Genomic DNA, 19,216 nt, shown 5'->3' on the forward strand with positions numbered 1-19,216 from the left:
CGGAGTCGGCGGTTGAATTGGGTATGCGCCTGTGTGGCACCTTTGATGTAGTTTGCGATCTGATCCTTGCAAATGTCAAGGGGGATGCAGTGAACTTTCAGGTTGCTAACGCTTTAGCGTTAATTCCCGAGGCCGAGAAACCCGGTCAGTTGGCAAGGATAATTGTGGCGGCTTATAAAACGGTTGGCCGCAATGCGAAGGGTCTTAAGGCTTTTCCTGATAAAGAGAAAAAACAGCCCCAGGGTCAGTCTTCGGAAACTAGTGGTCAACAAAAGTCCAAGAAACAGAATTGGCCTAAAAAGCAGAATCAGGGTAAGCAACAACAACAACAAACACAGGTTTCTGCTCCTGAGTCTCCGTTGCCTGCGCAGTCGGATCGAGTTTATGATTTGCGATGATTAAATCACCTGAAAGGTTTCAGGCTTCTGACCAACGCTCTCCTCGTTCCTTTCAGGACTCATCGGCTCTGTCAACCGGTGGTGGAGGGGGCGGCAGGGGCCGGGGTGGCCAGCAAGGACGTGGTCAGCCCCGCCCGCATAACGGTGGAGATCAGCAGGAAGGCGCTACGCCCAAGAGACCACAGTTTGCCACTAAGAAAGTCGCCGCCCTGACAGCGCATCGATATGCCCCAGATAGTTAGAACGCGGCTTCGGAATCTGACGTGGGCTCTGACCTTGCTGGACAGCGTGGCAGAGATTACCATAGTGAGAGAGGCCCTCCGTCCACTGTTGAAGGTGACAGCGACTGACACTTATGTTGTAATTGAAACTGCTGATACGCATGTTTCTCCCCCTGAACGTCTTTTTGAAATTGTCCTGTTAATAGAAGGTGACATGCAGCGAACTGCAAAAGGGGTATTTTGGAAAAATCTTTCGTCTACGTATGACATTTTGCTTTCGGAGGCTGACTGGCCCCCATCTTTTGTTCTCGCAGCTCCGCGAGGGGAGGAGGTGATCCTCCCCAGTTTCGCGCACACTGTATCGAGAGTGGAGGCGCTGCATTTTGCAGAAGAGTGGGCTCTGTCGCTTGCGCCGGCTGTGTACCGTAATCAGTGTGGCTGGGATAAATTGTCTCCAAGCCACGAGATTCCGTTACGGTCTCAGCCGCAGCCTCAACCTCAATATCCCATACGGCGTGAAGCCAAAGCTTCAGTCGCGGCTATCCTTGAACAATTGGAATATCAAGGTGTAATTATAACGTGTGTGTCACCGATGAATAACCCCCTTTTTACTGTAAACAAGCCGGACAGCTCATATCATTTGGTTTTGGATTATAGGCATTTAAACTCGCATTGCCGTAACTGCGCAGTACAGAATACTCATGGCTCTGCTTTAGTGAATAGTCTTGAGCGTAAACGGTTCAAAACCACGCTTGACATTTCCAATGGTTTTTATGCCCATAGATTAGACGGTCTAAGTTCCCAATGGACCAGCTTTACATGCGGCGGTGTGCAAAAAATGTTTTGGCGTCTCCCAATGGGCTATAAGAATAGTCCTGGAGTATTCTCCGCCCGCATAGTCTCTCTTTTGGAGGGCTTCGACCCAGTTGCTTGTTCGTATGTGGATGACATTTATCTCACAGACGACGATCTTTCGGAGCATCTGTGTCGAGTAAATAGTATAATTTGTAACTTTGCAGACATAGGTTACTAGTTTAACTTTGCAAAGTCGCACATTGCAGAGTACACAGTGTTGTTTCTCGGCTACGAGCTTAACAACGAGGGAAAGGGGTTGGCACCTCACTTCCTGGAGAAATGCGCACAGTTGCGCTCTCCGACAACACTGAAAAAATTACAATCTTTACTTTTTGAATTTCGGGAGGACTTACATTCCGGAATATGCCCAGCGTATCAAGCCTTTGTATGCTTTGATACAACCATCTTTTTCCAAATCATGCTGGCTGCCTGAGCATTCAGCCATTTTGCAGTCTTTGCAGGCTGATTTGCTCGCTTCTGAATATTTACAGACTCGTGATAACCAAACCAACCTGGTGATAAGAATTATCCCTGGGGCGGTGGGTTTCACGTACCTGACTTTTATTGAAGGAGATACAGTACCTATTTCTTACAAGTCACACTTGTACACATCAGCTGAACTGCGTTTTTCCACTGTGGAGAAAGTTTTAACGGCGGTACAGATGGCAATTCTTAAAGAACGTGCCCTGTCGCAAGGAAAACGCATGTTGGTTGTTACCCCGTGTCCTGCCTTGGAGGCAGTTAAGAAAGCCGGTGTACCTAATTCCAAAGCTTTGCACCCTAGGTGGATTCAGTGGGCTGCATCCTTGACATCCCAGGATGTCACGTTTATTTTTGACACCACTTTACGGTCGCAGGAGTATTTACAGTTTGAATTTGTTCATCCTGCTCCTTTAGCGATGCGGCCGTTGGAGGATTTCCATTGCATCATTTACACTGATGGTTCGGCGCAGGTTGCGCATGGCTCTAAACATGCCTACGTTTCCGCATGCGCCATTGTGGTCGGTGCCATGGTGAACGATGAGTTCAAGTCCAGTGTCGTGCACACGCAGACGCTTGGGGACTGCACCGCACAATTAGCAGAGCTTCGTGCTCTGATGCTTGCATTGGAGTACGCAGATCCTAGTGTGACGACTTTGATCGTAAGTGACTCTTACTACTGTGTCCAGTCTTACAATTAAAACTTATTCTTTTGGATTCAGAATGAGTTTCGTGATTCCAAAGGTAGCACAATAAAACATAAAATGATCTGAGTCAGAGTGGCGGAACTTAAAGAGAAGTTGCCACTCGTGTTTGTGATTCATACTCTCGGCCATCAGCGCGTGGGGGTCCACGCTGTTGGTAATTCGCTTGCTGATGAAGCAGCGAAGTCAGCGGTATAGAAATACTTGGTTGCAGCAGTCACGAGGTCCAAAAGCAAAATAGATGATGACATCTTGGCAGCTGTGGCTGCGACCGCGAAGGGAAGTAAATATCCTGCGGGGTTCCCTTCTAAATACACATACCACTTAAGTCCCGATAAGGTTCCTTATGTGAAAATTCCTAATGTTGGCGAACGTCTAGTTCCCAACTCGGATCGCAGGGCTGCTTTGATTACAGCGGCTCATGAAGGTGTGGCGTCTGCGCATGCGGGCGTCTCAGCCACTGTAACTCAGCTACAACAAAGGTTCTGGTGGCGGGGACTGTACAAACAGACGCGCGATTATGTCCTTCAATGTGACATTTGCCAGCAGATTAAACCTTCAACTGCTGCGCGTCCGCCTCAGACACAGTTGTACATCTCGAATAAACCGCTTGGATGCGTTTATTTGGATCACTGCGGTCCATTTTCTTCTGATACTGCATACAAGTACATCTTAGTAGCAGTTGATTCATGCACACGCTTTGTGTGGGTATGGCCACATCGAAGCGCTGATTCACGAACTGTAATCAAGGATTTGCGAGTCTTTATAGGGATTTTTGCCTGTGGTACCTTCCATTCGGATCAGGGTCCGGCTTTCGCCTCTAAGGCGTATAAGGATGCTATGGTTTCGTTGGAGGTCCAAGTCAAATTTTCTAGTCCGTACAGACCCGAGGGTAACAGTGTAGTGGAACAAATGAACCGTGACTTAAAGCAATCTTTGACAGCTCGAGTTATAGGCACTGGCAGAAACTGGTTAGCCCATCTCAATGGCGTGCAGCGTGCGCTTAATAATCTCCCTAGAAGGTCTCTGGGTGGGCGGACCCCGTACGAAATGCTCTTTGGTATCAAGATGTACGTCCCTGACTTCGACGGTCTAGACTGCAAGGCCCAGGCCACGGCCTTTGACGTAGATGAACATTGCAATGTTTTACAGGATCTACAAAAGACCAGAGACAGTCTAGCAAAGGAACATTTGCCCTCCACATCGGATGATGCGTTGCAGATCCCGGTAGTTGGCTGGCTGCCCCAAGTTGGAGAACTGGTTCGAGAGAAGATTGATAACAAGAAAGAGTTTGGTCCCTCATTTCGTGCACCGGTTCGAGTGCTTGGAGTGAAGGGCACAAGAACAGTCATTTTACCACCACTTCCAGGTCGTAAGGAAAACAGATTTATTTCTATTGACAATGTCAAGACACATAGGGTGGCCGATTCTTCATAGCATGACACCGGCTGTTTCCTGTCCTACCATGGTGAGGAATTCTGTGCTGGCAATAACTTCTGGTGCAGAACAGGAGGTGTCCCTCGAGATGCCTGCCATATCCAGTCCTTTATTAAATACTATTCCAGTTACTAACGTTGATGAGCTGAACTACACCTATCCTGCTGACTTAGCTATGCCAGATTTGCAGACTCGTTTGGCCGACCAGTCCAGATTCTCTTTTGACTCTGTTTCGGAACTTTCAAAGAAACCATCAACTATAGCAAAATATGCCACCGTATTTAAAAAACATTTTTTAATTCCCCCTTGGACATACATTTGGTTGATTCTATTTTCATTTTACCTTTTTATGTCAATTGGTTTTGTGTTTTATTTTTTCCGCCTGATCGATGGTCACTATGTTAAAGAAAGAACAGGAATTCGGTACCTTAATGGAACATTGGCCCCTCTTTCCTCTTCACATTCAGCACACAGACTGAAACGAAACTTGAATACAGTCAACATTACTGCTTGGCCTGTCCTTGATGGGATTGTGTGGATGCGGTTAGATTTCAAATACATGGCCCCACTGAAGTGATTAATGTTCCGAATGTGCTTAGAGTAAACATGGGGGATGTGATTAAACAAAATATACGTTCTGATGATTGGGATATTCAGGCCGTAGAAGCATTATTCTCTGATTTGAAATACTATGCTGCCTTTGATGCTGACGATCTGTATTTAGATTCTATTAATTATGGTGATTTGTTTTGTTTTCAACATTATTGTAATCATTTTTTGCATAAGACAAATTCCAGAAGGGTTGCTGTAAATTATACACAGTGGGAACATTACCCTGCTCCATTGGGAGGCAGCTCCAATACGTTTCTGAAAAAATACACTTATTTCACAGATTTTAATCAATCAAATCCTGAGTCATTTTATTTCAAAATGACACAAAAGTCCATGTCCAAAGTTAGACTTACTGATACAAAATTGCTGTATTCGAAGTCCTTTCTAGACAGATTAGCTGTAGATGGCTACGAGTTTTGGAAAGGAACAATTGACCTTAAATCGGTTTGGGGTACCAAAGATTGGCAGGTATAAGGCACTGAGGCTTTGCACCGTGCATGTCTCATCCCGAATCACATGTTGTTTCTAAATTCATCCATTTTCCAAACAACATGCTTTGGATTGGCTACTTCTAAAAAATTAAATACACCAATCATCCCAGATTTAGAGGAATATTCAGGTTGGGGTAATTATACTGAATTGTCCATTCATGAGTTGCAAGCTCTATTGCACAATTCATCCTTTAACGTTTCCAGTTTGGATTCCAAGGGTTGGCTGATGTGGCATAGGAGTGCTGATTCTTGCCAACGTCGTTTTCTGGGTTTGGCTGAAGGGTTCACAGAAGTCAGACTTGATCCCCGTTTTGAAGATGATTATACTGTCACAACTTATTCTGTGGGGAAACTGTGTCAGAATTGGTTACAACATTCCACGTTAGCTGCAGTTAAACTACATCTGTCTCAATTAACTGAAAATGTGGATTTAAACAATTTTATAAAAGGCCCAGCTAAGGGTAGATCTAAACGGTGGATTTATGCGGTTTACAATGAAATTTGGAAAGTTTCTCAAATTGAGGCTGCTAAGCGCCTAAGGGCAATTGATCAAGCAAATTTAGAAAAAGTGCTTGCAGTTGTCGATAACAGTATTAACACGCTTTCTTCCCAAATTTACACGTTGAACAATATTGTATCTTCTGTTGTTGACATTGTGCATGATGAAGTGTCCGTATTGTATCATGGTCAAAATCAATTGCGTTCTGTCATGCAGTTTGCTTGGACACTACAGACTCTTAAGGCTGGTCGAGTGCCTTGGAGTTATATGAATGTCTCATCACTATTTGCCCCATTTAATTTGACTGACAAGCAGCGCATGCTTTCCATGCGAGATGCATCATGTTCTATGCTACACATTGAAAAATTGGAACCTTTGCCCCTTTCTGTAGCTGAGGCAGCTGCTGCTACATGGCTTATCCATGGTATTATTACTTTACCATTTGCTCTGTATAAATTTACAAATTGTATGCAATATATTACTATAGGACGATATGAACCGCTAGGCAGTGCTTTCCTCCATGAGACATGGTCTTTACCATACACATACAGATGTCTAAAGGAGGGGAAGGAAGTGAATCTGAATGGTGAAGAATGCACGCAGTCGCCTGACCGTTCACTAATATGCAGACACATCCAGTTGCATGGTTCTTGTAATCAGGACAGGCCTAATTTAGCCTGTGTTTTAAAAGGCACACCGGTTCCTGCAATAGTTCCCACATTCACTTTATTGTCTAACGGTAGTTATTTACTTGTGAATAACGAAATGTGTTGTGGGTTAATGGTCGGTATCGCCTATGTGGTTACTGTATCAGAACGTGTGGTGTGTTGCAAGAACGTGTTATATCCACCCACGCATGGGAATTCAGATGTTTCCATTTGGCCGCGAATCCCAACCTTGAGAGCGGAGTTCAACGGTTTGAGCCGTATAAGAGCCCTTTTGTCTCAGAAAGAAGTGGCCCTGAGCTCGGCCCGTGAAACTTATGTCCTTCACATAGCTAACACACGCACAGAGGTGCAGGCACTTTTAAATACTGACTTGCCGTTTCATTTCTGCGAACTGGTTCATCAGATCTTTAATGCCTCCTCCACGTCTGGAATCGCACATTTTTTTAAATTGGGTAGCAGTGGTCTCGTGACTAGGTTTGAAAAAGTATTTGGTATTATCCCTGCGTTCTTTCATTCTATATTCTCAAGTTTGTTTGGCGGATTCCCTGTTTTGCTGGCTTTGGCTGCAGGCATTTTGGTGATATTTTGCTTTATAAAACATGGATGCCCATCCTGCACAAGGAGCCGCTCAGCCCCTTCTAACACTGTTTCGCAACCGGATGCTTGAATACTATGGCACTTTACCGCTTGCGACTTTGAGCACGGCTTTTGGATTGTCGTTTCGATTTTCCTATTTCACATGTGTCCAGCCTGTGTTTCATTGCCTGAGCTGTGATTTCGACTGGGCCATTGATTTGTGTCTCTGCTTGACGACTTCTCCTGACGTCGATTTTGATCAGCTGATGAGCCCCGTAGTTGCTCACGAGTTGGTTTGTTCTGGCGAAAGGGTTATGGCCGTGGCAGTGATGCATGGACTAATGGATCAGTGGGACATATCCGCAGCGGCGCATGACTTTCTGGCACATAGCGTTCTCGAGAACCCACTGAGTTGTCCTCTGATGTTGCTAAAGGATTCGGTGCTGGAGGAGCACGTATGTTCTTTCCCATTGCTTAATTGGATGGCTGAACTGTTTTCGGATGATGACAGTGATTTCATGTTGGAAGCTGTGGCTACCTATTTTGCATATTCTATCGACCCATGAGTGGCTTTGGAGACTTTCATTATTATGGCACGTGACTTTTTAGTAATTCTGAATGGGTTCTATTACGAACATTTGACTTTTATATGTTCTAGGCCTATGATTTCATAGTTGGCCTCAAGTTCTAATTTTTTATATTTTTGTGTGTCCACTATAGGCATTCATACATAATTTTTGTTATTAAAACTTATATACATTTACATACATTTAGCTTGGCTCAATATTGTTGAACTCTGCTTTCATGTTTTGCCTCTCATATAGTATTGGCTTATATTTTTTTCTTTTTTTTAACCGTCCTCGGATCATTGGGGGGGTGTCATATGGTTACTGCGTTTCTATATATTGTGTTAAGTTAGCATGAGTTTATTAAATGTTTAAACAACATATTTTCCTTCGGCTTCAGTTTGCACACGACACCTAATTGTTATTGTTGCTTTCAACCTAGACGAAAGATGTGATTTATTTGAGAATAATATGTTATTGCTCTGATATCAGTCGTGCTTGGTACAACTGTCTGCACACTGAGAACTGCACCCTCTAAGAATAACCTAAAACAAGGTTGCTGAGAGCCTGATCCTCGCACCACATTAGACATAACACAAATAATGTTGCTGCCAACATTGGGCTCTACGCGGGTTTAAGATAGAGTTACAGGGAATGAATCAACACACTTGATGCTTCGCATGCAGAGAGCTGGTAGCTGTTGATGTGATCTGCTCCTACTGAGCATTAGAGGTATGGGCCCACCCTGCTAAAAACCCAAATGAGACCTTCTTAGATATAATATAATATGCTAAATAGGGTGCGCGAAATATAGGTGATACAAACTTTATATAGATTTTGCATTATAATATGCTATCACCGTTCGCTTACTATGGACTAGTGACTATGCTGTTAACTCTAGTTTTTATAATATGTATGTTGATATTATATAAGATACTGCGTTTGAGAACCTTGCATTGAGAAATAAATATTTCAAACTTGCACGTGTGTTCTTTGACTCCCAGTTTTTGTTTGAAATGATTATATAGCGAAAGAGTGTTCATGTGTTCCACGATACCTGAGGTACCCTAAGTTCATGTTCTGGATTGTCTAAGTCATTGAGAAGTTGTTAGTACCAATGAGACACTGTAGCTAGCTTGGTAAGGGGATTTCTGATACCAAAGTGAGTTTTGGGACACCCTAACTCACCGAGGTTCTAGATCTCTGTGCACAGTTCTGTGGGAGAACGGAAACCCTGCTACACCATCTTAAGCTATGTGTAGATCATTGTCTCAAGGTATGCGAACAAAGAACTTGGATCTCAGAACGTCCTCTCATTCTCAACTCCTCATTTCCTTCTGTAAACTCCATCCTCTTGTTTCCTCTGCTACTCTGGCCTGGTGGCTTTGTTGAGTCATGTCCCTTGCGGGCATTGACGTCTCCGTTTTCGGGGCCCATTCCACCAGGGGAGCCATGGCCTTCAAAGATTTTTTTGGGCAGGCTCTCGTTTGGAGGACATTCTGAGATCTGCAGATTGGTCTAATGACAATGTATTCTGAATGTTTTATTGCAAACCGGTTGTTACTGCTTCTTCTTTGGTTGTTGATATGCTTTGAACAAGCATAATAGGAGCCTCCGGTCTTGCCATAAAATGTAGATTTTCCTATTAATTTATGACGGAAAGTTTTAATTTTATTAAAGACACAAGGCGAGTATTATCCTACCTCAACACTTCTAATCTATGCTTTCTCCCTCCCTACAGCGTCTCCAGCTTTCCCTCCCACATCTTCGTGATGGGATCCATGATCTTCAAGAGTGTCCTTCGCCTCTTCGTGAAGCCCCCTCTTCCTGTTCTGCTTCTACCAAAGTGATTCCTGCTGTTCGAGTGACCTTGGTTGGATTATGGTCAAGATATTTTTTCCTGGATTTCGGCATTTTGTATTGTTTTATCTATTGTTCCTCTATTTATGAACTCTATCTGAGCTGCTCGCCAGCGAATGGGTACTGTTCTCAGTCAGTTGTGACGAATATACCTGTAGCTACTCATTGGTTATGCTATTGTGATTTTGTGCATTCCCATTTGGCCAGCGGTTTGCTCGGCCCTCTGGGAACTGTAGTTTTAGTACTTATCTTGACTGCTATTGGAATAAAAACAAGATAAGAAAGCATAATACACAGTGCTTTAAATGGGCCGGTACTCACCAGTACTGAGTACCGGCACTTACCAATTTTCTACCCGTCAGTACCTGCACTTTTCTTCAGTCAGGGAGAGTACCGGTACCCTGATTGATGGCAGGGCAGGCTCGGGTTCTGTATCTGCTCCAGATGCCGCTCTGCTTCCGGATCTCTCAGTCGCACTGAGCCTCTGAAGTCGACTTTGGCAGAGAAGATGCTAAAGTCCAGAAGCACCCATTTGAATGTCCCCACCCTGCAGGGCTTGAGTCACACTGAGTTTAACAGGACATGCGTCTGAAGCACCACGGAACGTCTCATTTCTATGTTTACCATGTCTAACAGTGGGGGTCAAGCTATTTAAGCTCACGTGTATGGCGCAGGCCAGATTGAGAAAGGCTACTTAGGTAGCCAAAACCTTTCTATTCAGTTGTAGGGTGTGTGCCTTCTTCTGATGGGAGCAGGATGGATCGTGGATATATATATATATATATATATATATCCTGTTTGGCTTTGATTTTGTGTAATGAGGTAACCTGTTTTGTTTACATAAACACATTTCTCGTGTTTTAATATGTACTGCAACTTGCATAGAAGTTATTATCTATAATTATGTCTAGACTGTAGCCCCACCCCTAGCACCACCCCTAACCCCGCCCACCTGCCACACCTCTAGCTCATTTAAGTGAGTACCTGAACTTATTTTTCCCAATTTAAAGCACTGATAATACGTGGGTGTCTTAAGACTTTCCGTCCTAACTTACTAGGAAAATCTACATTTTCCACACATCTTGTAACCGAGACTACCCAGGTTTTGAAACATCAAAACTCTAGTATTTAACCATCTACAGAAAAAAAATATGCTACTATTAGCACACTCGCTTACAAAACTAACAAAAAAGCCACCACGGTGTTCAAATGTCACTTCTGTGTAAATATGTAAAGCTTTCTCGTCAGCCTGACTGTGTTTGGCAAACCCGTGATGGAGTGACGTTACGGAAGATACAGTTACTCCGAGGACCAGGTGTCCGCCAAGATGGATGGCATATCGTAATTCACAGACGCAGGTGAAAGATCAAGCGCCGGTTCCAGCAGAGCAGCGAAGAATCGCCTCAGAAGAATGCGCTGAAAGAGGCTGCATAACCTCACTTATTCTGAATATGTTAAGAGGAAAATAACTCCCCACGGTTTAATAATGAACACGGATCCAAATGCCTGGCTGACATTCCAGCTACGCTTCAGGAATCGAGTCAGTCATCGGTAATGCGCACTTGACCTTCCCCGCACTGCGCCAATTGTTGTGACAGCTCAGACCAAGACAAACAATTATAGCAAATCCCTTTAGAAAAAGACCCGAGTTTGAAGAACTTGAAGCTGATGGAAACAACCTCAACAGTTACATTCAACTTCTTTTTTCAATCACCCATAAGGCTGCTGAGGTATTTTTATGGGAAAGCTGTCTCTTGAATCTAAAGAAATATGAAAAGCTTTCTGAAGGGAGGTACATTTAAACATACCTCAACAAAGATAACAAGGGAGACTTGTAGCTAGCGTTGTTGTTTAAATGTATATTTTTATGAGTGACATAATATAAAAAAACTGAAAGTTGCTGCAAAGCAATTTTATACTCGATAAAAAAGGCTTGTGGCATTCATTTGATGTTCTTAGGTTTTCACAAAAACCAGATCGCATGATTTGCACTGTTGTAGTATAATTGGGGGGCTAGGTGTAACGTACACCTCTGAACTTGGCAATTTTTAAAAACACTTCACAACATCCTCATCTGGCTGCCTAGGATGCACATGCATACAAGAGGGCCATCATATAATGGATTTTCTTATGTTTTTGAAAATCCATTACAAGATGGCTGCCAATAATGTACACACATGCATGGTAGTCTTTTGTAACGATTTGACTTTGGCAATGCTTGCGATGTTGTTTAACAAGCCCTGAAAAAGCCACAAATGTGGGGAGTGCTGGAACAAGGGAATGATCAGTGGTGTGATGGAGAAAGATTCTAAAATGGTAGGTTGGATTGTCTACGTGGCACTGAGGCGGTGATGGGGACAGAACAGTTCAGAGGTTAAATACACCCATAGAGTGCGGAAATTAAAGCCACAGGAGTGTCCTAAGCCATTCTCAACATGTTGTAGAAAACGGTGTTAATCACAATTAAAAATGTGCTAACATTCGTGCCACGAATTTTCAATTCTATTAAGGACAGGAGGCGAGGATTATGCTTTCTCATTTCTTTACTGAAAATACAGCAGCCAATCAGAACACAGTAAAGAAAAAAGCGACTACATTACCCATGAATACCCTGGGCAACCATAGAGAACACACGCTATATAAGGTATCATAGAGGACAACACTTCCTCTTTCTTTGTCCATAACACAGTTAACAACAAAACATCAAAGTCCTAATTAAAACAAAGGATCCATGAAGAGCATCACAATGAAAGATCACCGGAAGGCAGAAGCGAAGAAGCAGCAGCTGAAAATCCTCCGGAACGCACCACAGTCCTCAGGTAATGGAGAACGCGTAGCAAGAACCTCATTTAGGGTCTGAACCTGAAAAGCAAAGCAGAGCCGTAATATCCCATACCCACAATGGAGTAAAATCATATAAAACCAAATATAGGGAGGGAAAGAAACACTGCATAGAGCATCATGAAACATAGCATAGTACAATTGCATACAAAGTAAAATGCAATCAACAGTTGAAATGCAGGCATAAAACAAGGGTGGGATAATCCTCGCCTCCTGTCCTTAATAGAATTGAAAATTCTTGGCACGAATGTTAGAAAATTTTTAATTCTATGGCAGGACAGAGGCTCCGATTATGCTTGTTCAAAGCTTAGCCACCACAACTGAAGTAACATTCACAATAGTTTGAAATAGAAGGTTTTAAACACAGACTCAGAAGACCAAACAGTGGCCTTCATGAAATCATGAAGACTGACACCCAAAGAAAAAGCTTTAGAAGCCATAGCCCCCAGTGTAGAATGGGCACCAAAGAGGGAAACGTCAATGCCAGCTTCCAGCATTAGCCAACGCACCCATCTCGCTAACGTAGCAGGAGTCACAGGTTTGAAAGGCTTTTGCAAAGCAATCAACAATTGACCATGTAAATCGTGTCTAAAAGGTGCAGTACTTACCTCATAGTCTTTAATGCACTGAACCACACACAGTTGTGGATTATGTGGAAAAGAAGGATAAGTCACGGAAAACGTATTACATTTAGTACGCCTGGAGACAACAAAAGTAACACCCTCGGGCGAGAACGTACGACCAGCAAGGTCCAAAGCCCGAACATCTGAAACCCGTTTGCAGGAAATCAGACACAGTAACCTTGTCAGTTTAGCTGAAAGTTGTTTGCGGGTCAATAAAGAGTTGGTAGGCCAGGATTCCAAGAAGTGCAAAACAACAGACACATCCCATAAAGCCACATATTTAGGACAAGGAGGTTTTACCATCCGAATGCCTCTGAGCAATTTTGAAATCAAATGGTGCTCCCCAGCAGGTTTGCCATCGATAGAAACATGCCCAGCTGAAATGGCAGAACGAAAATTATTAACAGTTCTATAAGCCAGACCAGACGAACTAATGGATGCTAGAAAATTGAGAATCAAAGCGATATCCGCTGAAGCGGGATCCACCGTCGGTTGTAAACACCAATCACACCATCATTCATTTCCAAGCTGACGCATAACGTTTGTGTGTGTTGGGAGCCCAAGCCTCACCGATAAATCTGGCAGCGTCGCTAGATAGGCCTGGGATTTGCCAGCGACCCCCGAAATCCTCCACGCCACCAGACGGAGTTGACCCGATAGAACAAGGGGGTGAGGTTCGAGAAGAGGGTCCAGCAAAAGGTTCCACCTGTGGGGAAGAAGGAGCGGCGACAAGCAACTCATCTCCAGAAGAACTGGAAACCAAGCCTGAGCTCTTCACAGAGGAGTGATCAGAATGAGCTCCGATAGATAGTGCTTCGTGCGGGCGAAGACCCTGGGAATCATCACAAAAGGTGGAAAGGCATAACACAGGAGAGGAGGCCAGGACTGGAGAAAGGCATCCGTGGCAAGGGCCTCCGGATCCGGACGCCAACTGTAAAACTGGGGAAGCTGTTTGTTGAGGCGAGAGGCAAACAGGTTGATGTGACAACGTCCCCAAATCTGGGACAGCATCCGAAAAACCCAAGGATGAAGCCTCCAATCGCTGTAATCCCTCAGATGGCGAAGGTTCCAATCGGCTATCCGATTGTCGCGGCCCGGAAGGTACTCTACAATAGCAATGATCTGCCGTTGCAGACAAAGATGCCAATAATTCTTTGCAATCTCTGCTAGAAGTTTGGATTTGGTCTCCACCAGCTTGTTGACATACCGCACCGCTGAGACATTGTCCATGCGGAGGAGTATGCAACAATTCATTGCTTGCGGGGTCAGACATTGAATCGCACAGGAGCCCGCTAGAAGCTCCAAGCAATTGATGTGAAGAGAAAATTCCTCCTGGGACCAACGGCCCCCTGTCACAACGGGGCCGCACCAGGCTCCCCAACCCCATAGACTCGCATCCGATTCTATCACCACATCTGGGGTCTTCCCGAACAGCGCACGGCCGTTCCAAGATTCCATGTGCTCCAGTCACCATAACATCTCCCAACGTGCATCCTCTGTCAGAGGAATGTGATCTGAATAACGAAGACCCTTCTGGAGATGCCTCCTCTTGAGACGCCGAAGAGCACGATAATGCAATGGAACTGGGAAGATCGCTTGGATCGAAGAGGACAGCAGACCTATAATTCTAGCCACCGATCTCAATGAAAAAATCTTTCTGGACAAGACCAACCTCAATTCCCTCTTGATGGATCTGATTTTCTGTCCGGGCAAGAGGAGTTGACAGGAGACCGAGTCAATCCGAAAACCGAGGAAGTTCATCGACTGAGAGGGAATGAAGGCGGACTTCTGAGGATTCACAAGAAAACCTAGAGATTGTAATAGAGCTATTGACCAATTCAAATGAGTCTGTAAAAGAAGAGGGCATTGCGCCATGATGAGAATATCATCGAGATATACTGACAGGCGAACCCCGCGGGCTCGCAAGGACTCCATCACCGGGCGCAGAAGCTTCGTGAAGCACCACAGAGCTGACGAGAGGCCGAAGGGGAGGACAGTGTAGTCGAACCAAGTCCCGAGCCACTGGAACTGAAGGAAGCGTCAACGAGGACCGTGAATCGGAACTGACAGATAGGCATCTTTCAGGTCGAGACGGACCATCCAGTCCCCTTCCTGAAGAAGGTCCCTCAGAAGATGGATGCCCTCCATCTTGAAATGACGGTAGACTACTCCGCCGTTTAATTCTTTTAGATTGAGGACCAAACGTGCACCGCCTCCCTTTTTCTCCACTAGAAAAACATTGCTGACGAAACCCTGTGGGTGAAGGGAAGTGGGAACGATAGCCCCTTTGGCCAGAAGAGATTTGATTTCCCCGGAAATGAACTCCTGATCTCGTTGGGAAAAAACAAAGGGTAGAGGTAGGTGGTGTTGGTGAGGGTGACCGTAAAATTCTATTCTGTAACCCTGCGCCGTCTCCAACACCCAGGCATCGTTTGGGATCAATTGCCAATTTGGGAGAAAAAAACGCAACCTGCCTCACAAAACAATGAATGAGGCTAGAATCAAGCTCACCTGAGTTAAAGGAGTCATGACGCCCTCCTTGGTTTCCGCCGTATCCGCCTTTCTTGAACTGTCCTCTCCCTTTACAGGAGGGATAGAAGGATGACTTGTTGGAAATGTAGGAATCTTGTCCACCACCCTTCTGGGACTGGAAACCGCGCTGATTCTGCTGGTTGGAGCCTCGGCCGAACGAGCGTCCCCGTCGTCCGGCCCTTCCAAAAACCGGGCGAAAGGCCCGTCGTAGGTTAGACTGAGCTTTGTCAAGCCCACTGAATGTGGCCACAAATTTAGTGAGTTCCTTCCGGAAAGGATGCCCAAACAATAAACCTTGGGCCAGGGAACCAGACTCAGAAGGAGCCAAATCTGTGAGCTTTGGGTCCAGTTTGAGAAGGATAGAGCGGCGACGCTCGCAAGAAATAGCGCAATTTGCGTTTCCCAAATGACAGATGGCCCTCTGCGACCAACCCACCAACTCATCAGGGTCGATGAGAGCACCAGATTCTTTGGCCCGAAAGCCCAAGTCCAGAATTTTCGTCAGGGGACCGAGAAGGTCCAACATTTTGTCCTGACAGGAACGCCAGGATCTGTCCAAACCTTTTTTGGGATCCTTAGAATATTTCTTCATATATGTCACCATGGTTGGATCTACCTCTGGTGTATCAGCCAATTTATCAGAGAGATCAGGACGCGGACATTCCGATCGCAATCGGGCCCGTACATCCTTTTCAATGGGCCGACGAATATGAGTTTGTACATATTCTGCCACTTCGGGAGAGGGAAGCCAAGAAGTGGAATTTGGATGGATAATGTCAGATGGATCAAAAGTCAGCAATTGGGGAGTGGAAGGGGCATCCACAAAATGTTCTTTACGAGCCTTCTTCGTGGGAGGCTGAACCACAGGACCAGAGGAAGACGAATCAGAAGAGGAAGTCCCTTCATCAGAAGGAGAGATTGGGGACGAACGTCCAGACTTGGAAGATTTTTGGGAAGGCTGCACCGAGTACAGAGAGTTAGCCAACTTTGCAAAATCCGAATGGTGAGGATTTTTGGGAGACTTTTTAACGCGCCCTGAAGACGGAGGCAACCAACCTTGTTGTGTGGCATATTCTGACAGATGACGCTTCAATGGGGCAATGGCCTGGAACAACGCTTGACCCATCAAGTCGTTGTCCACAGAGCCAGAGGGCTCTTCTTCATCATAATATTATCCTTTCTCGTCATAATAATCTCCCATGTTGACAACTGCAAGTTGTAAATATGCCCACTTGAGTAAGAGTACAATATAAATAGCCAAAGGCCAATTCAGGGGAAGTGGAACCCCAAAGCAAGCCAAACAAAAATGCAGGAGAGAACCTGACTCCACAAGACACAATTTGAAAGTGGAGGAAGGGCTTGCTTCAATCAAAGCCACTCTAGGCAAAGCCAATGCGTTATTTTACCACCTCAATACTATTGTGTAGAAGGGCCTAGGTGGAGGCAACAAACTGACAGGCTGTGGGCTTTTTGCTGAGGCGAACGCAGCTATTCGAAGAATGCTCTCTGACGTACACGGAGCGAAATGTCAACAAAAGCTGTCGCGCATGCGCGCTGACAGCCGCCTTCAGATTTAGAGAGACGCGCGAGCTCCGCGCGCAGTCCCCCGCCTCCCAACTCCCGCTCCACAAATAAACACAGGCGCGGACACCGCGCGCCTGAAACCGGGGAGGTGTCACACGCTCCCTGCAACGACGGCCTAAGATACAAAAAAACAGCAACACGCGACGGGCCGAAGCCCCAAGCAAATTGAAGCACTAAAAGGCAAACGAGCCGACAGCGCGGCGCACAGCAGGTAAAAGAGCCTAAAGGCAACAATGCAACATATACAATGCAACTTTTTAAAAATGAAAGAATGTGCACTTAACTGGATGCGGAGCAGCAAAGAAAGAGGAAGTGTTGTCCTCTATGATACCTTATATAGAGTGTGTTCTCTATGGTTGCCCAGGGTATTCATGGGTAATGTAGTCGCTTTTTTCTTTACTGTGTTCTGATTGGCTGCTGTATTTTCAGTAAAGAAATGAGGAAGCATAATCGGAGCCTCCGTCCTGCCATAGAATTCAAAATAAGGACTTGACTGTCCTATGAGGTAAAGTCATGCCACCATCATAACAATCAACATTTCGAAAACACAATACAATGAATAGAGAGGGTATTTTTTACCCCAGCTGCTTGGATAATATTTTATCTAAGAAGTTCGCCTAAAAAATACCCTCTGGAGCTCGGGTAAAAAATTTTTTAAGGAGCTCAGATTTTGTTCTTTAGGTAAATGTCATTGTTTTGCTGGAAGTAGGAAAATATGAATCCTGTATGAATAAATGCTTGCACCTTGTTTTTAAGTGCCTTTTGAATTTCAGAATCAATCAATGTTATGTATATATTGTTATAAATTGATTCTTTTTGTGTTTTTGAAATATTGTTTGTTTGGGGACGTTACCACAGATCACTATTTAAAGCCCACTATCCCATTTCATGAAATATCATTCTTAAAAAACAGTTCCCCCAGCCAATAACAACTTTAAAAAAATGCCAACAACAAATGACTGAAGGAGACTGATGAAAACCCCTCTCTCTGCACAGCATGTTTGTATGTATGTATGTTGCACTGTATTGAAAACATAAGGTCTCTGACAGACAGCTACAGCTGCCATTAGGTGAGGCCTATAAATGGGGTCAAGAAAGAGGAAGTTCTTTGCAGCAAGAATGTTTCTGCTGTTGCACAGGGCAGTAACCATGTTATTTAAAAGTTGCTTACAGAAGCGGTGTTCCATCCACACACCACTGCTAAATACCCCAGCATGGGGCTTCCGGAGAGAGTAAAGAAAACAAGCATCTGCAATGCAATAGGTCTTGCATTTACAGGAGTTAAAGCTATTGGCATTGAAAATGACATTGAGTTTTATCGCCTTAACTGCTTCGAACGTTCCGCTCCAGTGCGGAACGTTCTAATAAACGGGCGGGGCCGCGTCGGCCAACGGACATGCGCAACACTACCGAGGTAGTGTTTGCGACGGCCGTTGGCCGACACCCACCGCGAACGGGTTATTCATGTTTCAAAAACCAAAACATAAATAAAGGGCATTGTTATTTACAATGCCCATATCTCAAACTTGTGTAAAATGTGAGACCTGTTGCATTGCAAATGCTTGTTACTTGCAAATGTTTGTTACAATCAGTTCTAAGGATGTTGCACTGCTGCAATAAGTGTATTAACCACATCAGTGACTAAACCAGTATTCTAACCTGAGGTTTGTAGATTTTGAACACAAGCATAGATCAGAGATCTCAGTTGATAGCGGTAAGGACCCAGATACGAAAACTATCGTATTTTCACACTGATAAAACAGTTCAGTTTAAACGCCATTCACAGATTGAAACATGTTACATCACATTCTTTACCGCAAATTAAGCTCTAATGATTCTCCAGTTCAAGCTCAAAGGGTAATGTGCCCAGTCGCAACAAGGACGGGACAGCACACGTCACGCATGCGCATGAAAACCTACTCATCACTTGCAAGAACCAGAAGGATCGGAATCAAATGTTAACAGAGGATCACCTGAGAATTCGATTCCCCTATGAATGTGCGGGTGAGATTGTCTTGCCACTCGTCTCTGTCCACATCTGCGAGTATCACACTCAAAGCTAATCACGAGTTACCTATGATGTTCTTTAAGAAAAGAGAGTCCACTACAGCAAAAGTTGTACTGTTAACACAACCATATTTATATGCTAATTTATATGCAGCAGTGTAACCAATCCATGTCCCGGTTTGTAGTTTCTTCCCTTAAAATGACCGCCCACAATAGGTTCTATTTAGTTACAACATAACGAATGGACTACATTGTATCCTCA

The 19,216-nt window shown here is 44.6% G+C and overlaps 1 non-coding gene across 1 annotated transcript; it reads right to left on the bottom strand.

The window, feature by feature from the left end:
- Positions 1-18,795: 18,795 nt before the first annotated feature.
- LOC147696800 (small nucleolar RNA U13) lies at positions 18,796-18,893 on the bottom strand. Its single transcript, XR_015299667.1, has one exon. It is a non-coding gene; the product is annotated as a small nucleolar RNA U13 (small nucleolar RNA).
- Between the last annotated feature and the right edge of the window lie 323 nt (positions 18,894-19,216).

This window comes from Lissotriton vulgaris, chromosome 8 (assembly GCF_964263255.1).
Source record: "Lissotriton vulgaris chromosome 8, aLisVul1.2, whole genome shotgun sequence".
NCBI classification, from domain to species: domain Eukaryota; kingdom Metazoa; phylum Chordata; class Amphibia; order Caudata; family Salamandridae; genus Lissotriton; species Lissotriton vulgaris.